This window comes from Rhincodon typus, chromosome 25 (genome assembly GCF_021869965.1).
Source record: "Rhincodon typus isolate 14 chromosome 25, sRhiTyp1.1, whole genome shotgun sequence".
NCBI lineage: Eukaryota > Metazoa > Chordata > Chondrichthyes > Orectolobiformes > Rhincodontidae > Rhincodon > Rhincodon typus.
Genome location: NC_063356.1, coordinates 29,860,757 through 29,883,114, shown reverse-complemented (window position 1 = coordinate 29,883,114; position 22,358 = coordinate 29,860,757). Strand labels below are relative to the sequence as shown.

Here is a 22,358-nt window from a genome sequence, read left to right as displayed (position 1 = left end):
AGCTCTGCACCTTGTTGTCTCAGAAGAAATCTGTATGTTGTAGCTCGGAAATGAGATATGCTTATCAGTTTCCATAAAGTGACAGATTTGCACAAGATTGCCATCAAATGCACAATTTCATTGCACACCGACAACACCTCAGAATTCAATGTTAATTACTTCGCTGATATTGGTAAACTAAAAGGTATTACATGCAAATATGCAACCCTGCATGGATTCTAACATGTCCTGCTCCATGGGCCTCACTCACAAAATCATCAAACAAAAATCAATTGGATTAAATAGAGGCTGTAATATACCAAACCAAGCAATAAAATGAGAAAGACACCAGACACTTAACAGTCAATTCTATCGTAGAGAAAGTGAATGGTTTTGTAAACATGACCCCAATGCAGGCTTTCTTCAAATTAAGCTTACAGGAAAATTCACAGTGAAATTTTTCAGTACAAGCTTTGCAATTAACATAGGAGCTTAGGAATGTCAACACATAATTCGGTCTGTACTTCAAGTTTTTGAAGGCACTCTGAACATTAGTGATGACATTCTCATCACTGATAACATTGAAAGCGAGCCTGTGACATGTAACTGAATGTACTCTCATCTTGAACAAAGCCGGAATTGAATTTTTCGGTTATGTATTCAGCAGTAGAGGACAATCACCTGATCCATCAAATGTTGAAGCTATTGCAAATGTTGCAGCTACTACCCACATGCAGAAAGTTTGGGGCTCTGTCATGATTCATCACACACTGGAATTGCTTCATTGCTGACCTCGCCAGGTTATCTGTCCCTGCCGAATGATTTGACAAAAGAGACTACAATGTGCATCGAGTACATTCACAACACACTGGAGACTAGATCAAAGGTTGACAGCAAGGTGCACAACTGCTTATTTCCACCTTTAGAAAATGACTCAGTTAGTCATGGACCGTTCTGAGGAAGGGTCACCGGACCCGAAACGTTAACTCTGTTTTTTCCTTCACAAATGCTGCCAGACCTGCTGAGCTTTTTCCAGCAACTTTAGTTTTGTTCATGGATGCAAACCTGATTGGCTAGGATGTTTTTGTTGTGCAGAAAGACAAGACAGATAACCCATCAATTGTTGCAATGTCAAGCAGATTGCTAGTACATGTTGAGCAATTTGCAAACAGAGGAACTTGCCCAATCACATGGGACGTTATACACTTTCATCTGCACAAGTATAAAAGTGAGCTTGAAGTAATAACCAATCAAAGACCTTATAAGCTTGTTCAAAAATCCACCACTTACTTGAGTACAATATTAGGTACTTAAACTAAAGTGTACAATTTTGCCATTGTAAAGTAGCCAGGCCAGCTCAACCGAGTGGACTATCCTTCATGACATCCTTTTCTGACAACCAATGTTTCTTGTTATGGAGGAAAGTTTGCTGAACAACATCTTTACGACATAAGCCAAAATGTGGTGCTATAGTCTTTAAAACTGAAAGCAAAGTGGCAACAAAACAAGGTTAAGCTTTTCAATGATAATGACTATGGAGTTACAAAACTGGAAAGATTAGAAGAGCATCTGTAAATAAATTGTCCACACACTGCAAGGTCTTCACAATGCTTGAAGTGAGCTCACTGTTACAACCACATCTGATCCTGTATTATGAAACAAATATATTGTCATTCCACAATCACTGAGGGAATGTTTTGAGATAGTGTGTGAAAATCAGTAGGGAATTGTCAAAAGCAAACAAGTCCTCAGGGGAAGAGTATGCTTCCCAGGAAATGACTAAAATTTACAATACAAAATTAATCAATGTTTGCCAAGCAAGTTGTTAAAACTTTGTGGTCCTCTCAAATCTCTGTGCTAGCTCAAGGACTATGGATAGAAGTTAGCATTGATTTCACAGGCACGCACATTGGTGAATACCTGTTTATTAACAACTACAGCAGACCTCCAGTTGTATAAATAGTTACTACTACTTCAGCAAGAGTAAACATTACAAAGTTTGAAAAATTTTTGCTACATTTGGAGCCTGTCAAATGGTGAGTAGTGACAGTGGGCCCTCATTCAACCACATAGAGTTCAATAAATTTGTCAAATACACTCCTCAGAAATTCACACTCCTTCGGGATAATATCTAATGGAGAAATTCAGTGAGTGATACACACTTTGAATATGTGCAGCATTAGCCATCAGTGAGTTGTAGATGCGGAGTTGTATCATTTGCTTCACAACATCAAGTTTCCAGCTACATTCATCTTTTCACATCTTTTGCATGCATTTTCCTGAGCTATCCTGCAGAGCTAAAGATCAACATATACGTGAACATGATCGAAAAACAGAACAATCCAATAAAACTAAATGATTGTAAAACTTAAGGGTACACCGCTAAAGCCAGAAGATACAGTACTTATGAATTGTGACGGTCATGCTGGTATGCAATCTACCTCCTGTGGTATTAGCTATTTGATGTGACCAACACAAAGGATCAATGATTATTGCAGTTCGTAAAGCATCATATGAAATGTAACATTTTACAAAGCGCTGAAAACACATCATTACTTTTTTTTATAATCCACAACATCTTTCTAAAGGACTCTTGTGGTGTAGTGGTAATGTCCCTGCCTGAGAATCAGCAGGGCTGGCTTCTAGTCCCACCTGCTCCAGAGGTGTGTCATATACATCTGTATAAGTTGATTAAAATATCTACACACATTGAATCAGCTTTCCACATCAATATCTTTTTTGGAGTCCTTTAAAAGGCAACCTTTAATATTTCACCTTACATCGACCATTTCCAACACTTTTCAAAGGTCTCATAGGGTGCAGAAGGGCTTTTATATCGCATGTCTGTAAGTCAGAATGTACTTTTCATATGAAACGCTGCGTTTCTTGAGTGATACAGAGGAGGGGGCTTGGTATTGGGGATGCTGGGACAAGGTTTTATTTTTAGAATTTCTATTTTTACAATCTCCTACTATACTTATGCAACATAGCTCATGCAGCTTATATCTGAATGTGGTCATGTAAAAGTATCCTGTGGTTCTCTGACAGTGGCCTCTATGCTGTCCTGTATTGAGGCTTATGGTAAAGACTCCTTTGTGTCTGCTGTGACTGCTGACTAGTCACATTAATTAAGGAGCTGTTTTGTTTCTGATATTCCCCACATAGGATCATTGCAACTTCCCCCAGTGGATCCTCCCACTGCAGGATTTATTGCCTCTGTGGCCACTATTCAACAAAGCTGCAGAGAAATTGAGAAGGAATGAAAGTGTCAGCAATCCCAGGATCAGCAGCAATCTCCATCAGCAGGCTAACAGTGTCCAGATGAAGATGTCACAGCAGCGGGTCCCCTCAGGCTATGGAGAAGATTTTGGAGACCAAAAGTTTACACAAGTTGTCGTTTCTTCCAGGCGAGTAAAACTCACTGCTGCCGCTGAAAAAGGATATCCGGGGACACCTGAATCTAACTGTGGCATCTGCTGGAGAAGGACTTGTGATCTGAAGGCTTGTGTGGCCATCCAACCCCAGTGGCTATCAGATGATGTCTACACTAAATTCTTTGCACCTGGTTGCTTCCAAGGATCTACTGGGGACCTGTGTGGGATCTTCAATCCTCAACCACAAATGTATCAAGGCTGTTACTGATACAACTTGTGCCAGTTCACACCGCTGTCCCTGTGACAGGTTTGGTGCTGCAGCTCAGGCATTGACTTTGCCAACATAACTTACCTCCTCCAGGTGCAGGGCACTATAGATGATACATGTTGTTTTGACAGCACAATATCACAATGGGGCTTTTATCCACAGAAAGGATTCTATTCTGTGAATGGACAAGTTATCTGTGATCATTAGTACCACATCGTAGTGATCAACACCAACTGCCCTGGAAGCTGCCGTGATGCCTATATCCTTGATAACTGTCAGATCCTTGCTTAATTTCAAGGGCCAAATGCCTTACAGGGATGCCTGCTGGGAGACAAGGGCTACCCTCTGCAACCAGGACTCATGGCTCCTTTACACAACTCCTAAAGATAAATGCACATTTTTCATTTGATTATTTCATTGTTTCTCCTGTTGTTTAATAAAAGTTAACATTACAACTGTTTGAAGGCTTCATAACGTCTGATGCTTCCATGTTCAACAATGATAACATATTATGTTGCAATGATAGAGAAAGTATAGCACTCCTTTAGAGAGAGTTTAAAAGTTGTAAGGCGCAAGAAAGGGTAGTTTCTGTAGCTTCATTCTTGCAGTTGCAGCTAAAATAACAATTGATCAGATGGATGATAATTTAAACTGTCAATATATTTACATCTGATTACAATGACGTCCCCCATACCACTTGTTTCCTCTCAGAATTCTTTCTTTTCCCTTCAGTTTCTATTATGCCTTGTTGCAGTCCCAGGGTCCGAAGCAGAGATGGACGGAGCTTGCCTGATACTGGAGCCTGTTAAACTTGAAGGCCTGAGTGAAAGTCCCCAGGGACACTATAGGCTAGAGGGCTAGAGATGCTGAGAGTGTCCAGATACAGGCTCACCCTCCTCAGCTTCGTTGGGGATGGCAGTTGCAGGTAGGGTGGAGGTAGAGAGACCGAGCACCTCTGTATGTCCCATGAGACTAAAGTCCAAAGGAAATTGGTGAGGAGTATGTCTGGTCTTCCAAATCACCGGTTTTCTGATGTCCTCCCACTCTAAATTAGACTTGGATTCACACACATTGACAAATGTTTGTGAGATGAGGCAGCAGGGACTTTCACCAAGGATGGACCTGGCATTATGGTCTGGGTCCTAAAGGAGAATCATGTCTAAAACATGATTACACCTCAGCCCCTGTCTCCAACCCTTCCCCACCCTCCCCTTACAAAAGAAACATTTGAGAACAGGTTAAAAACCATTACTAGGACCTTACACCCATCTTCCTCCCTGAACAGATTTTACAATCCATCTGGCATGTTCAGCAAGAATTCTTAGTGGTCAGACATAGAGCATTGAAAACAAAGGACCCAGTACAAGACTGTTGGCTAAACAAAGTGTATAACATTAGAATACCCTAAAGAAGGCTGGGGCAACAAGGAAATGCTATGATATAATAAAGGCAAGAAAACTCCTTTTGAAGGCAGTTTGTGTTTATTGTTTAATTATTTTTGCATGGTCCCAAAAAGTATAATTTATTTTAACTCGTCGTTTTAGGAAAACGAGAAAACTTAGGCATTTTGAACTGTTTTTAACTGTTTTTCACTCCAACCTTGTTCTGTTTTAGGTTATGTTATTTATATTCGTGTGGTTTGAACATTGCAGCAAATCTCGCTCCATCACAAAGAGGAGTGAGATAACTCTGCCCTTAAGGTTGTTCCACTTAATTGGAGAAGAGTTTGAATTTGTGCAGTAGCCTTTCTGAATGAAAAAAGACTTGGTCAAAGAGATAGGCCTTAAGTACTGTTGTAATCAGTGATTCGGTAGGAAGAAGTTGATGCCGAAAGGGGAAGACACATACGGAAAGAATTTCAGAGCTTGGGGCTTACACAGCCAAAAGCATGACCACTGATGGTGAAGCAATTAAAACTGAGGCTGCCCAAGAGTCCAGAATTTGATGAGTGCAGTACCTTGGAGGGTTGCGGATCTGGACGAAAGAGTGAGGCCAAGGGAATTTGGAAACAGGAATGGGAATTGTTTAAATGAGTGCCAGTGTAGATCAGCAAACACAGTGTGATAGGGAATTGCACCTTGCTGTGAATTAAGAAATGGGCAGCAGAGTTTTGGATGACCTCATGTTTACAGAGGTTGGAATGTGGAAGATCAGCAAGGAGAGATCAGAAACAAGGATTTCACATTTTTAGCATGCCCCAAAACTTTTGACAATCAATTAACTACAGTCCTTTCTGCTATTATGCGTGTTTCATCAACGCGAATTGGCTATAACACGATTGATGAATAGGTGTACACTGTTTATGAAGTGCACACTTTCACATACATGAGTTGGCTATTACGCAATTCCATCCCCAACACTTTAAGTGTTGCGGTGCTCAGAGGAATACAATGTTTACGCCAACAGAGTCCCTGCGTCGACATCACATGTTCAGTTGACTCACGTGCTTTGTTGTGAAGTGCTTTTTGAAAGGTACTCCGTAATTTCCGTTCTTTTTCTTTGCAAATTTTGCTATGTTACCCATAATTAAGGGAGGACACAGTAAAGAAATGTTTACAAGAAGCATACTAATGATAAAATTGCAGGTGGTGAATGTAAAAGAAAGGCTATAATACTTGAAGAGAACTTGGATGTTATAAAGTGTTTTGAACATAATGAAAGAACGTGTGATATTGTTCATGCAACAGGAATAAAGGATTCTACATTACGCACCATTAGAGAAAACATAGAAAAAATTAAAGCAAGCTGCATTGCTGGAACAAACCTGAGTGCTAGCAAATCTGTGAGATCACGGCCAAAGGAACTTGAGGAGATGGAGTGGCTTCTAAGAATGTGGATAGAGTATTAAATGGAAAAGGAATCTGGGACCAGCTTTCACACCATAAAAGAGAAAGCCTTATCAATTTATGAAGCCCTAAAGAGAAAAGCTGAAAATCCTGCGGATGTGCCGGTCTTTAGTGCTGCTAGTAATTGATTTGCTGGTTATACGGACCACTTTGCTTTTCATAACGTAACATTACGTGGTGGAGCTGCCAGTGTAGACGAGGAACGTGCAATGAAATTTCCTCCATTAGTGAAAAAATTGATTGAGGAAGAAGGCTACAACTTAGATCAAATTTTTAATTTGGATGAGACAAGTTTATACTGGAAGCGAATGCCATCAAGAACCTACATTTCTAAGAATGAAGCACACACTCTAGGCTTTGAGGTTGCAAAGGATTGTATGTCTGTGCTGCTGGGTGCCAATGCTGGTGGAGACTTAAAGCTTAAGCCTGTGGTGGTGTACCACTCTGCAAACCCACGAGGTCTGAAAGTTTACCTTAAGTCTACTCTAGGTGTCTACTTTAGGTCAAGCAAAAGAGGTTGGATGATGGGGCAAATTTTTTCTGACCTTATTGTTGATGTTTTCGAACATGTTTTTAGGAATTATTGCAAGGAAAAGAATTTGGATTTTAAGATTCTCCTCATTCTGGATAATGCACCAAGCCATCCTCCCACCATTGGTGAGCTTTCTGGAAGCATCAAAATGCTATTTCTACCTCTAAATACAATCTCTTTCCTTCAACCCATGGACCAGGGTGCAATAGCAGCTTTTAAAGCTTATTGTTTAAGGCGCACATTTGAGAGGCTGATTGCAGCCACTGAGGGGGACAAGGACAGTGTTCTTCAATTTTGGAAGAGCTTTAACATCAAGAATGCAATTGACATTATCATGGAGGCCTGGAGTGATTTCAGTAAGGACTGCTTGCATGCAGTTTGGCAGGAGTTTCTCCCAGGTTTTTTCAAGATTTTAAAGGCTTTGATCCATCAGAGGAGCTCCCAAGAATCAAAGAACATTGTGTTGATCTTGCAAAGCAAGTTGGATTTGAAGAAGTGAAGAGTGAGGATGTTGAAGAACTGCTTGAGTCCCATTGTGAAGACCTCTCCACAGCGGATCTACAACAACTTGTCACTGAGGGGGAAATGGAAGCTGGAGATGAAGAAGATGAAGTCCAGGATGCAGCACCACAACAGCTTTCCACTTCTCTTTTGTCTTCTATCCTGACGGAAGTTGAGAAGCAGTTGCAGCTCTTAGAAGGCGCTGATTAAATTGCAGAACACAGCAGGATAGCAGTTCGTGGAGTAAGGTCTTATTAGGCACACTATGAACAGCCCATTTGTGAAAGAAGGAAAATGGCAAAGCAGCAAAAACTAGATGCCTTTTTTAAACCAATCCTCAAGAAACAGTAACAAGACAATGAAATACAGCCACCCACTTCTGGATTAACTATTTTTCATCCTAACCCTGCAACCACAACTGCACCTGAAGGTCTTGATGATGATGACCCTCAGCCCCTGTCTTACAACCCATCAACCTCAAAACCACCCTCCTCCCCCCTCAAGTTATCTTCAATTTTTTTTCAAGGTAGTGTTAAATTTAATGTATTATTTCATTATTTGATCTTAATTTAACATTTATTTAAACTGTGCTAACCTTTGTGTTAGGCCAACTACTATATTTGTTTCAATTTTGAGTAATATTTTTGGTGGTCTGCCCCAACCCTATTTTTTCCATAAGCCCCATTATTTTTATTGCACGATTTTCTATCGAGTGAGGTCGCACAAGAGTGCAACTATTGTGATATAGCAGAAAGGACTGTACTTTAGAATCCATTTCCTTTGGTTATGTACATAAATACAGCAACTAATTTGCTCTCAACAAAGTCTGGCACTCAGCAATGAAATTAATTGCTGATTAATTTGTTTCACTGGTAGTAGTCAAGGAATAAATATTAGCAGTGAGCTGGGAGACCTTTCTCTTGAAAACGTGCCAAGAAATTTGTCAAATGCAGCAGAGAGGGCAAGCATATCTCAGTTCAACATTTTATTAGAAAGATGTGGTAATTAGTGCAGAAAGAAATTTGACATGAGGACATTAAGTGACCCTATGAAAGCAGTACCAATCGTAATGTCAAAAGTTATTTTACTTTCCATTTTCCTTCTTTGTACATTTCACTGAGTTGCCGATCAATATTAGGATTTAGAAATAATTTTTGTTAGCAGCTGGACATATAATAATAGGTAAGTAAAGGCCAGCTGAGCTTAAGCATGAGCCACCCTAGCATGGAATACATTCTGCACAAGATAACCTTCATTACATCCCCTGACAGTCACACAATCTCCAGGGAAAGATGAAAAAAAGAGATAGGCCTTTTTGCCAACTGAGGAAAAAGCACTGGAAAAATATTTTCTGACACTCAATGCCAATCAAGCAAGCTTCGTGAGCTGATGGTTACTGAGTGATACAACCTCCAGTGATCTACTTATTCACTTTAAATACATTAAGCAGACCATTCTCAGGAACAGAACCAGCCCCCTTTTTAATGCTTGTAGTAATAATTGTTGCCTGTGCTAGCAATGATTCATGGGATCGATGATCCTCAAAAAAAAATCCCCAGCATGTAGTTTAGTTCAAAGCATACATAACTCACGTCCCCACCCCTCCCTAATCTATCAAGTTTGAATCCATATAGATTGAGTCTAATTATTTTCTTAAATCTGTGAGCTGTTAAACACTGTGATCACCCTCCCATAAATGTTTTCCCGTACTTCTATATCCTTCATGATTTGAAGAAATCAAACAGGATGTGACCTGACACAGATGAAGAATTGTATTGCTTGTTTAATATTTAATTGTGCTGACATTGCACCCTATCTACTTTTGCAATAATGTCACAGTACTTGTCAGCAACCTTCAATGAATCATGCAACAAATACTTTACTCAGTGTCAGAATTCAAGCCTTAATTGCAACCTTTGCCCTTTTCCTCACAGCTATATGCTTTTGCTTTTGGGACAATATGCTTTTCCAAACAATATCAATAGCTCATTAAAATTTTAAAAGTACATGAGACAACAACTTAAATTTGCCATTACATAAAGTGCAATATTGTTCTTGCATTACAATATGTGACCCTCTGAGGTACCTCAGTACAGTTATAGTTAGTACAGGTTGTATTTACAACATACATTTCACATACTTGGTAGGATGGCCTTAGACAGTGGCTATCTCCACTGAAGCTTTGTAGTGGCTGACCCAAACTTCAGACTCTTGGCACATGGTCCTGGACCTTGTAATGTGCTAGTCTGCAACATTCTGCCTTGGGCAGCTCTTCGGGCTGGAAGACCAATAGGTTTCAGGCCGACGAAAGGGAGTCTTTCACTGAACCTAGTGGCAGTTCATGATTGTTTGGGAAAAAGATATTAGCTCACAATGTAGTTCTTGATTGCAAGACAGATTTCCATTTGTGCAGATCCATACTCAAAGCTGAAAACACTACCCGTTAAGTATACTCTGTTGCTTGTGAAAGAATGAAAAAATACAGTCTAAGTCTCTTACTTTGCTGACAGTGGTCACTTTGTGAAATTGTGTTAGACTGCTTTGTGCTAGTTGAGTGGGAGAGAATTAATGTAGTGTTTGGAATGTATGACACACCACATAGTACAGACCAATTCAGTGCATTACTTTAATCTTAAATTTACATTGGTGAAATGATCTGAAAAGAAAAATGTAACAATGGTCTTGGTCTGTGTTTTTTTCATCAATACAGCGAATGAAAGAAGGCATAGAAGGAGGTTCTTTGCTAATGCTGGCTGCCTCCACCATTGGTGTTTGTTTAATCCTGTGGTTTCAGTTGGATGATTTAGTGCTGATAAGGTTTTACGTTTAGCTCCTCCCTCAGACTCAAGTTGCAACAGGTTAGTGATTTTCAGGAGTGTGCACACTGGAGACAGTGAATTTGAACAACTCAGCTGTTTATTTGCTGTAGATTACTGGAAAACAGCTCTTCAAAAATAGTTTTTGTTATATCTTCTAGATTTTTCCTGAAGGAAAGCTTAATTATGGCGATTTAGAGGTTTGTTAAAGGTACGTTTGACATAATCAGGTAAGGATATTTCGATTCCAACCATATATTCACTTTGGCTTCTTAAGGATTGTTTGCCTTCCCAGATCGGGCACACCTTTGGGTGTAGTTTTACTATGTCTCTGCCAGTTCACGTCACTGCTTCAAAGTGAAGCTGATAAAATAACTTTAGACATTTTAATGCACAGGCAGTTCGTAAGGTCAGCAGTTCTTGGTGGTCCTGGTATATACCATGGCTGTGTTAAAACAGTAAAAGAATAGTTCTGAAGTTATCGTAAATCTGATTTATGACAAACAAGTGATTGCAGTAACAACATTTAAAGATAGATGTATTTTCTTTTTGTCTGTGAAATGAACATCTGAATGTTTGAACTGCCTGTTTTATTCTGGAAAGTGGTAAAAATTGAAAGAGAAACAAAGAATTCAAGATAGCCTGTTCAGGAATGATATACAGTATCAAAACAGCAAATTAACTTTAGGTAGGTCTGTTTTGCTGATTATAACTTAAGTTATGTGAAGCATAGGGAATGAATCTGGGATTCCTTTATTGGAAATTTGATATTAACTTTGTTTCAGTATTTTAAATTATTTGTTATTCATATTTGCTTAAATGCTGTTTTAACTATTAACACACTTGAATGATAAAGCTCCAAGACTAATTAACCTGACAGGACACAATGTCCAGGCATACTCAAGGTAATGCTCTCTTTGTTGAGGTGTTGCCCTATTTCTTACTGAACAGCAGCCCAAAATGAGTCACTGTTTTCAGGAAAGGGAGGATGAAGGTTGGATGATAAAATTTGGTGAATTATACAATATTTAGGTTCTATCTCTGTGAGTTGGCGAATGCAATGCATTTCCACTTATAAAGAAATGTTTTTTTCCAAAATACTTACTATTTTAAGTTGTGTTAAATACTATTTTCTGTGATAATGGAAAGCTTCAGACAGTTATAATGATGGCTTGATGTCAGGGGAACCATCTTGAAAGTCTGTTTAAATTGCAAACTCAAACCTAGACATCTGTATGATGATTCTTTTGAGTAATAGTTGGCTACTGACTAAACAATGATTCAAGTGAATGAGTAAATATACTGTTACAATCACATTTACAAATACTTTGGAATGACCATGTTGTAATCTCTGACGAACGCATGGCTAAGAAATAGTTGACACTGGACCATTAAAAGGTAATGGCATTGTATTCTGCTACTAACACTAATTGATTTTTTCTAAGTCAAGCCAGAGACATACTATCAGTGTAAATTAAAAACCATAATGACAGGAGTCACAACCATTTAAATTACAGGGTTAATTAATGCAGCTAATGTCTGGTGATTACTATTTTTAACAATTGCTTAACAAAATAAACAGCAGGGATCAAAAGGTGATATTTTATGGCCAATTATTTGTAAGCACTTAGCACCAGCATTATGACTTGGGTTTGTGTGTATCAAATAATGTGTATTGTTTTACGAAAGCATAAGCCTCGTCAGGAATTTTTTACAACCCCAGCAAGGGTCAGTCGCTCAAATTCATGAGGTCACAGGGAGCAATCTTTTTTTGTGTGGGCAAGGGCTCTCTTGGTGCTGGGATTGCCTGCTTCCTACACCACCATAGCAAAACCATGAAATGATTATTTCCTGCCACCTCTCCTCTCACTGTAATGACTTATTTCTTGCTGTTTGTGCAACAGCATTTGAAAGCAGAAAATTTGCAGGGATCAATCCTGTGTTAGCCATATGTCAAACAGAGGCCACAATGTGAATTAGAAGTGCTAAGTCATCACATCTGTTTGCTCTTTTTTGGTGGCCACTGGTGGGGGAGGGGGATTCCATGGCAGCAGTTTGCTATATGATATCTTGGAAGCTTTGTGAATGAATAGGAGGGGTTGTAAAAGTGTAGGTCCCACCCATGATATTTGAGTGCTCTTAGAGCATCTGTGGATCACTATTCTTTATACATTGACACTGTGGCATTTTTAGAATGGTGTCTGTTATATAATTTATGTTAAAACTTCAGAACAACAACACTATTTTCTTATAAATGTCCAGAGCTTTCCAAATTGTCAAAGAATCACAGAAGCACAAAACTTTTGTGGCACAGAAGGAGGCCAATATGCCCAGCATGCTCGCAACAGTTCTTCAAATGAGCATTGCTTCCTATTATCAATCTCCTGCTTTGCCCCCATACCTTTGCATATTATTTTTATCCAAATAATTGTCAACTTATGTCTCAATTGAACCTACTTCCACCACACTTCCTTGCAAAGCATTCCATACCCTAACCACTCACTGAGTGAAAAGATTTTAGCTCGTATCACCCTTGATTCTTTTGCAAATCTCTTTAAATCCATGCCCTCTGGTCCTTGTTCCTTTTTATAAGCAGAGACAGTTTCTCCTAATCTACATAGAACATTGAGCCAAAGGTGGAAATCTTGGTTAAAGAAATAGGTTTCGGGCAATCTGTTTAATGGGGTGGAGTGATTTAATAAAAAGCATTCCAGTGTGTGGAGCTCAGGTAGCTGAATTGGCAAGGCTCCCAGTCATAAGACAAAGGGAACAGGTAAGTTCAAGAGTTCAGAGTTATAGAAACAGAAGGCTTGGGGTGGGAATCGTAAGGCTGGATGATGGTACAGTGATGGGGATGGGCAAGATTTTGTATTTGAGGTGGCAAAGCACCAATGTAAGTCAGTGAGGACAGAGGTGAGGGGTAAGTGGAACTTATAAGTTAGAAAATGGGCACCAGAATTTTGGATAAGTTTTGCAGAAGTTTGTTTTTGGCAAGATAGAGAAAGAAAGGTTAACAGGAGAACTGTGTCTGCAGCTGATAATGACATGGACGGAAATTACTATTTTGGGTGAGCTCTGGGTCGTTTTAATATGTTAATTATGTTTACAGAGCAAAATTGTTGACTTTGCATTAGAGGTGATGGCAGCCAGTCTTTGGCATTAAAGTAAGTAAGAGGAAGGGACTGACAATAAGACATAGCAGCAGAGGTAGTCCTTTGACCCATCAAAACTGTTCTACCATGTAAATAGATCACAATTCACAAAACACTAGCATCCAGTTTCAACAACTAATCGGGATGGCAAATGGCCTTTGTTTCAAAAGAAATTTGAATGTAAAAATAAATGGCACAAGGCACTAATCAGACTACTGCCGGAACACTGTGAACAGTTTTGGTACCCTTAGTTAAAGAAAGTATACTGGCTTTGGAGGCAGTCCAGAGAATGTTCACAAGGTTAATGCTGGTACGGAGGGACTTTCTTATGAGGAGAGATTGAGTAGGTTGAGTTTTATCCATTGGAGTTTAGAAGAATGAGAGATGACCTTTTTGAAACTTAGAAGATTCTTGGAAATAAAGACCATTTGCCTTCCCTATTAACTATCGTACTTGGATGCTTTTTTTGTGATTTATGCAAAAGGACTCCCATATCCTACTGTGGTGCAGCTTTCAAATAATGATATTCAGATATTATCAATAATATTCAGCTCTTCTATTCTTTCTGCTAAAGTTCATAACTTTAAATTTACCCACATTAAATTCCATCTGGCAGGTTTTTGGCCCTCACTTAAACTATCAATATCCCTCTGTCAACTCCTACTCTGTGGTCCTGACTACCTGCCTCCCCACCCATTTTTGTGTCATCTGCAAATTTGGCCAGAATACATTCACTTCCGTAATCCAAATCACAGAGTTTGAAAAGGACAAAAATGAAGAATGCATTGCAGTTAGAGTCAAAAAAGAATGTATTAAGAACATAAGCAGCTTGCATGGATAAAAGAGTTGATTTATTGGGGGAATGGTTGATTAAGATAATAATTTTTAAATGGAGTGAAGAGCACATAAGGAAAGGAAACTGTTTACTTGTATGCCTTGGGATCAGGAAACAAACTCAGGTGGTCAGCAGTTTAATAGGAATGGAGTCAAGGTGTTTAAATTGGAAGAAAAGAGCAGAGTGTATGTGTGGAGATGGAAGAGAAGTTCGAGAAAGATAAGGGTCCAAGATGAAGGAAGATGTGGGGAGAGAAGAAGAGGCAGATGAATAGCAAAGAAATTCATGAACGGTCTGCACTGTTGTTGGAGTTGAGAATAGAAGAACAGAGGAGAGGGATTATGGAAAATGCTGTTTGTTGTTGAAAGATTGCCAAGGGTTATCTTTGCCCTCCAGATTAATTCTGGATTAGTGAAGGATTTTGACAGAGAAGAATGAATTCCAGGAATGTTTAATATGTCCCAGGAAGATCTTGTGGTGGATGCCAAGTCTGTACCTGTTGAATTTGACGGACTGAAAGCTGGAACAACATCATATGGAATTATGGGAGAGAATGATGGGGCACATTGGGCATAGATTGTAACGTGGGAGTAATTGAACAATTTGATGCCTCCAGAATTATTATGATGAATGGAGGGCCAAAGGTCAAGAATATAATTTGAAATTATAGTTGTAACTGCCTTGGGACAGCTTTGTTTTCAAATACAGAAAGAGTAGGAATTTTAAGAAGTTAGAAGTATGTGGGTAATGAGGTAAATAAGAACATAGTCACAGATGGCCTTGGTGAGTGATCACATCCATGGGAGTAATTAAATCATGGCAAATGGCAACTTTTGAGATGGTGGCCATGAGACGCATTGGAGAGCTTGTATGGAAGAGTTTTAGGGACTTCAGGAAGGCAGTGAATTCAAAGTCAGAGGACAAATGAGACTATCATAGAGCTTGAGATGATTGAGGATGAGGATTTGACCAGTACAGAAGCCAAGGAAAGAAAGAAATAAAGGAGAAAGGACAGATACCTGAGGCATCAGTGGTCTCGCCTGCTGGCTGGAGAGCCAGTGAGAGATCCATTCTGCCTCTTTTTGGGAAGGCACAAGCTAGTCAGGCAGTGGCAAGACCAGCAGTAGGTTTTCCTCTGGAATCAAGATCACGAGGGTCACTCATTAGCCAGCAGCTCTTGTTTTCAGCAGCACCTCTGGGGAGGTCACGCTGTTCCTGGATGGACAGCCATTGAGGTCCCAGGATCTTGGAAGCACTGAGAACACAGGTAAGTAACCAAAAGGATTGTGAATCTGTGGAATTCCCGGCCCATTAACGCAGTTGAAGCTACCTTGTTGAATGTTTTTAAGGCAAAGATAGATAGATTTTGGATAATAAAGGTATTAAGGATCATGGTGAGCAGGCAGGTAAATGGATCTGAGTCCATGAAAAGATCAGCCATGGCAGAACAGGCTTGATGGTTTACTCCTACTCCTAATGTCTTCATAGAAACATAGAATCCCTACAGTGTGGAAACAGGCCCTTCAGCCCAACAAGTCCACACCGAACCTCAGAGCATCCCACCCAGACCCCATCCCCCTATAACCCACCTAATCTGCACATCCCTGAACACTATGGGCAATTTAGCATGGCCAATCCACCGAACCCGCACATCTTTGGACAGTGGGAGGAAACAGGAGTACCCGAAGGAAACCCACGCAGGCACGGGGAGAATGCGCAAACTCCACACAGACAGTCGCCCCAGGGGGAATCGAACCCGGGTCCCTGGTGCTGTGAGGCAGCAATGCTAACCACTGAGCCACCATGTGTCATATATTAATGTGATAGGGAGTAGGGAGAAGGATGTAGGGGTTTGGCAGTGGGGTGGATCTCAGTATGCCCCCTTTCCCAATGTCAAGTTCCTCATTCAAATATACACTGTCTTTGGTCAAGGGATCCAACACTCCCCACCACCACCACCCCCACTCTCCCACTCCCATGCACCCATGGTGATAAGAAGGTGGCCACATAGTTTTAGCTGCCAGGTGCTCTGCATAGTGACAAGCATGCCAGCTAATAGATTAATATCAGTGACAGTGGTATCTGGCACTTAATGATTCATTATATTGCTCCTTAAGGATCTTGCTGAAAGGGTTAGGGTTAGGGATACAGTTCGGGTCAGAAGGGTGGGAAGGTTGACTGTGGAACCTTCCTGTCTGTTACATAATTCAAGTGGAAGCAGGAAAGCAGCAGTGTTCAAGAATAGCACCATCTTGCCAAATTAAATGCCCTCCCAATGCCAATTATGCCACAGTAGAGAACAGTTAGATTCCACTCAATGTCTTGTAGGAACTTGACTTTGGACTATAGTCAGTGGAAAAAATGAGAATTTATAAATTAGAATGGTGGAAAAAGGATAGATTTGTAAAGGAAGAGATGATGCCAGAGAAAAAGAGGAGACACCACAGTATGACTTGTTATAGAGCCATAGAGTCATAGGGTTGTACAGCACAGAAACAGGCCCTTCAGTCCAACGCGTCCATGCCGACCAGATATCCTAAATAACTCTAGTCTCATTTGCCAGCATCTGGTCCATATCCCTCTAAACCCTTCCTGTTCATATACTCATCCAGATGCCTTTTTAAATGATGCAATTGAATCAGCCTCCACTACTTCCTCTGGCAGCTCATTTTAAATACACACCACTCTCTGAGTGAAAAAATTGCCCCTTAGGTCCCTTTTATATCATTCCCCTCTCATCTTAAATCTGTGCCCTCCAGTTTTGGACTCCCCTACCTTGGGAAAAAGACCTTGGCTATTCAACCTATTCATGTCCCTCATGATTTTATAAACCTCTATAAGGTTACCCCTCAGCCTCCAACAATCCAGGAAAAATAGCCCTAGCCTGTTCAGTCTCTCCCAATAGCTATTCAAGGCCTCCACATGGGAATAATTGACCAATTTGATGCCTCCAGGTTTTCTTTGCACTCGTATTTCTGGATTGGACAGTTGAGTGACTCAACTTAGCTCTACAGTTGTTGTTAGAGCCACTCCTTGATCACCATGCCAGGAGTATGCTCAATTAATGCACTCCAGACATTCCTTTGCTTTGAAGATCACAGAAATTCAAACTTGGGTATCCTGACTGGAAATCCAACATTCTTAAAATCTACAGAGTTGCCTTATTTTCAGGAAGTTTGATAAATAAAAGTGGTAAGCCTCCTTGCTAATGAATGGAAGGGAAGTTTAATCCTATTTCTTTCTTTAGAAAAATATATAAATCATGCTATTGAAATCCTTAGATTTCATATAAATATTGTAAAAGTCCAAAAAGACTTCTTTTTCCACTGTCTTATTTATTTTGTGTTTGCTGCTTCTGTGGTTATCTGTGAGCTATTTTAACTCTTCACCATATTTGTGTTGCTCATTTGTATTTTAGGATAGTGTATCTGACAATCAAGCTGCTACTGGACTGGCAATTTGTATTATGATGAAGTCCAGAGAACTTGATACATTTATCTTTCTTATACCTGAGTTTGGCTGCAACTGTTGATTTTTTTTAAAAAAAGGTAATAGGTAACAAGGTGGGTTGAAGTGAAAGTGGAAAGAAGTTAGAGTCCTTGAGTAAAAGAATTTAAATGTTCCAAGATTTCTTTTGATGACCTTGGAGTTCAAATTGAGTTGGGGCTCAGGCATGCTGGCAGTTCTTCTGGTGACAGTAACTGTTAAACTGTATTTCCATACTGGGCAGTATGGCACTTGAAATGCCTTTGCATTTTTGAATTCTCTATCTCTGCCATGTATTCCAAATAGTCTGAAATAGGATATGAGCTTGAAAGAGAGATTTTGTTATTCCACCCTGTCGGGTATGATCTATGTTAATGAATGAGTTTCAATCTCCCATTGTCAAAGCTATCAAGGTGTCATTGAAACAATGAAAACAGAATCTTCATTACTCATTTTTTCCACAATAAGTTTTCCACAATAACTACTTTTTATCTCAGGCCATTCCTGTAAATGAGATGTCAGCTGCTTACTGCCAGTTTCAACTATCTTAATGCAAACTAATTCCTTAACAACGTTGTTTCTGTGTCAACTTTGAAATGCTTTCTGTAGTCCAGCCTTCAGGTCAAGTGGTCTCTGTAGCCATTGTAAAACACAGTGCCGGCTGATTTTAAGGTGTTTTGGTTGAAACAAAGGTGCCAGACATTTCATCAGTCAAAGGAATTAAATATTAATAGTCCACGCATCACAACTTGGTGACACTTAGATTTAAACTGAATATTGCTTTAAGAATGTGCAGTATTAAATTGTAATTTAATGGGAAGTGCTGATTCCATTGGGATCAATAGACCAGATTCACCAAATGCACCACTAAATCCACTAAAATAACACGAAATATTGCAGCCCCCTGAATGTAATCTTGTCGAACTTATTATGGATGAGAATCTCTTTTCCACTAGACTAATAGTTTGACATCTATTGTAACATCCAATAAACAGAGTTGACAGCATGTCATATAAACATATTTTATGACCTTTTTTTCAAACTAACAGCATTGCACATTCTTAGGCCAGTCATAATATGAGATGATATCCAAGATATCCCAAATATAACAAACTGAGTGAAATGTTCCTTATTCAACTGTGGTAGCATAAACTGGTTGTCTCTCTTTAAAAGGGGGAGAAGCCTATTGTCCTTTGTGAACTACACCTAATTGTTTACCTAAGTACCTTTTTAACGGTATAATGACATAAGAATCTAAATATATTTTCAGTGGATTGCTAGCTAGCTGGATATTGCACACAGCCATTCAGTATGGTTTTGGTGGGGACGCATGTAAAATGAGGCAGATGTCTAACCTTTGCATTCACTCCATAATAGGAAGGATGAATGTCCACTGGAATCGGCAGCTCACCCACCACGTGTAAATAAACATTTAAGGATCAGTTGAACTTGATGATCAAATGATCTTTATAGTATGCTGCTCACATAGAAAATTGACTGGCAGGAGTACTCAGTGAAGAGAAAGCAGCTTGTCTTTAAATGCCTAACTGAACAAAAGCAGGGAAGTAAAGGGGTAACCTTATTCAGAAGATGCCTAGCAAGTAGTGTGGCACCCTCCCTAGGTTACTGACCCTCCTTGAATTCCACATTCCTTTTCTGACAGAACCAGTCTCCCACCCCTTCCTCTGCTCCCTCCCTGGCCCCTAGAGTCTTTGCCCACCATAAAATCCCTGACATTTACCTTTGCATGACAGCCATGTTCCTCTTCAGGCCTCTTTGTGCAGTGATAGCAATGCCATTACTGAGCTGTGATGTGGCCAGGAGTGATAGAGCTACCAATTTACTGGCAGCTCCTAAGAGCAGGACGTCAACCTGAGTGAGGGGAAGAATGAGAGCAAGTAATCAATTTAGATGATGCACAGTGCTTTGTGTTGGACTTCCAATGGACCAGACGCCAATTTTTCATCCTCAATGTTGTGTTTGGGGGATGGTGAACTGTCTGCCCTACTTGTATATTTCTGCCCAATATGTCGTTCATTTGTAATTGAAGACCTAAACATGATCTTGTGAAAACCTCCTGGAGATCTAATTGCTTGACAGTTCAAATGTTGTTAAGTGTTGTGCCATCTGGGTTGTTTTGAATTGCCTGAAAGCACCAGAACGGTCTAAACTCTGGCACATCTTTGTTGCGGTGAACTTTCATCGCTCCAAGTGCCCTTCTCTTTTTGAAGTTGGGTTTATGTCATCGAATGCAAGAGTCACAATGTTATTAATGCTCAGCACTAAACACATGACATAATTCCAAACCCAAATAAAAAGCAAAGATCAGTCAGCAGCACTGCAGGTGCTGATTGGCCTACTGATATTTTCTGCTTTTGTTTCATATCTTGAACACCCGCAGGGTTTTGTTTTGCTTTTCATTAAATGTGAGAAATGCTGATGGTTTGAACAATGAACATGAACTCCAAATCATTAGGAATGCTGCATGAATCTGAATTCCAAATTTGAACAGTCATACGAGTCAATTAAGAAAGGTCTGCACTCCAAGGGATTGGGCTATTTTGTCTTTGGGACACCAGCAATTTACATGGTTCAGTATTGTGCAAGCCTTGCAGGGAGCAAGTGTTGGTTGGTTTAATACCTGCCAAACAAAACTATTACCTTCTGGTTGGATTAGAATGCTAAGACATTGCGGTCTTCTGTCATAGCCTTCAGGGTCATGCTGAGTAAGGATGTTGAGCTGAATTTGGGAAGAAATCACTTAGAAAGAGTTTCTTGTAAAAAAACATTGCTAATGAGTTAAACCTTTGGGCTCTCACAAGCTGCCCTCATTTAAAACTCTGGGTTTAGATATTACCTGAAGCCTCATGTGAACTGCAATTTTTATGATTCATTCCGAGTGGTTTTTCTTTTGTGCGTGATGTGATGAATTCCTTCGGTTTCCATGAGTAACTGTCTGACATCTCATTTGTCTGCTGGTCTTAATGATGCACAGTTGAAATAGGTTGTCATTGAGTGAGACATCAGTATTTCTGTTGATGTCCTGAATTCTATATGTCAGCGTCTGCCTTTTCTTAAGCTGTTTAACCATTTTCTTTTAAAGATATTAGTTTTAAGTTCATATTTACATAACTGGAAAAAGAAAGAGACTTGACTTGATGGTGGCTCACTTGTATTAATTCAGAAGGTTGTGGGATTCAAGTCTCATTCCAGAGAATGAGTGTAAAATTAAGGCTGACACTCCAGTGCAGTCCTGAGGGAGTTGGCAGCGTCGAGGTAGTCATCTTGTGAATAAAATACTCAACCAAGTCTCCAACTATTAATTAATTAGTAATTGTATCTTTAATTGTATTCAGGTAGAGGAAATTAACTGGGGACTCACTTGTGCTCTTTTTGTGGACTCATGTGGCACTGTGGAAATGTCTGTATACGCTTCTGGCATGTGAACATCAGGTTGCCTCCATGGATAAGTTGGCAGTTGCATGGAGATGCAAATCCAGCACACTCTGTGTCTGCTGGATTTATGCACACACTTGCGCTCCATCATTCTAGCCACTGGTGCTCTGTATTAACTCCAGTTGGAGGGAACTTAATCTCACTCCAGGTGCCCCTTGCTCATAAGGACACAGGGTGGTGCCAGTAGGCACACAGTCAGAGAAAGAACCACCGACAGACCTCCAGAAGCTTCCTTTCAGGGCACCCCAGAGGTGGCTTGGCCTTCCACCTCACTTCTGCCTACCACCCTCAGTTCTGTGGAACTCAAACTGACTAGAGTCTGTGCAGGATAGACTCAGCACCTCTGGACTTTCTAGACACAAACTATCCTGGGGTCATCAGACAAAACTCTAAAGCCACCATAAGGCAGGGTCCTTCCATCCCTGCTGTGGAACTGGAGACTGCATTGAGTGGTAGTGGGAGGGAAAGGGTGTAGAAGACCTTCTGAGGACACATCAGTGAAACTTCATTGAAAATACATTCTCACAACTATAAATGCATCCTCCCTTTTGTATCATCAGCTGTGTGAGTGAATGTAATTCTAGTATTACAAGGTACAAAGGGTAAACATTCTTATAATTAGTATCACAAGAGGATGCTTGTCCAAGGTGTGAAATGAGCAGCTTCTGCATCATGTACAGTCAACGCGGCCTTGGATGTTAATTGCTACTTTGACAACGAGATTGAATCTTTCCAGGCCGCAATACATTGCAGCAAAGTGTAGACAAGGCAGAGATGCTGTGGACATCCAAGTAGGTGCAAAGTGAGTGAGTGTAAAGAAAGCAAGAAAGGACAACCTGAAAGACATGCTGGTCCAATCCATGAGCTGGATGTCATGTCCTGCATGCAGTGTCCTGGCAGCACCATTAAAATGAGAGGTGCCTGTGTGCTGCAAAATGAAACACTAAAGTGCAGAACCTGGAATGTAATTGGGTTGGCTTTGTGTCATGATGATGCAATGATGTGCTCCCAATTCTAATTGAGCTAACATATCCACCAAGGTATCCATATCTGAGCTGGTGGTCAGTGCAGAATACAGCCTTGCTGGTGCCTCCTGTAAGGGATCTGTAGCTC

At 40.1% G+C, this 22,358-nt stretch overlaps 1 protein-coding gene across 9 annotated transcripts in view; it reads left to right on the top strand.

The window, feature by feature from the left end:
- LOC109912145 (innate immunity activator protein-like) overlaps window positions 1–22,358 on the top strand; it is a 92,103-nt gene that overhangs the window by 21,759 nt on the left and 47,986 nt on the right. For 3 of the 9 annotated variants that reach the window (XM_048612303.1, XM_048612301.1, XM_048612296.1), the window contains exon 1: window positions 10,384–10,527. The exons of 1 other annotated variant lie outside the window; for it this stretch is intronic. The gene's annotated coding sequence lies outside the window, so the exon portion shown is untranslated. Of the gene's footprint in view, window positions 1–10,330; window positions 10,359–10,383; window positions 10,547–10,848; window positions 11,005–22,358 lie in introns of those variants that run through there. 5 more of the 9 variants (XM_048612304.1, XM_048612297.1, XM_048612298.1 and 2 more) reach the window with 5 other exon arrangements.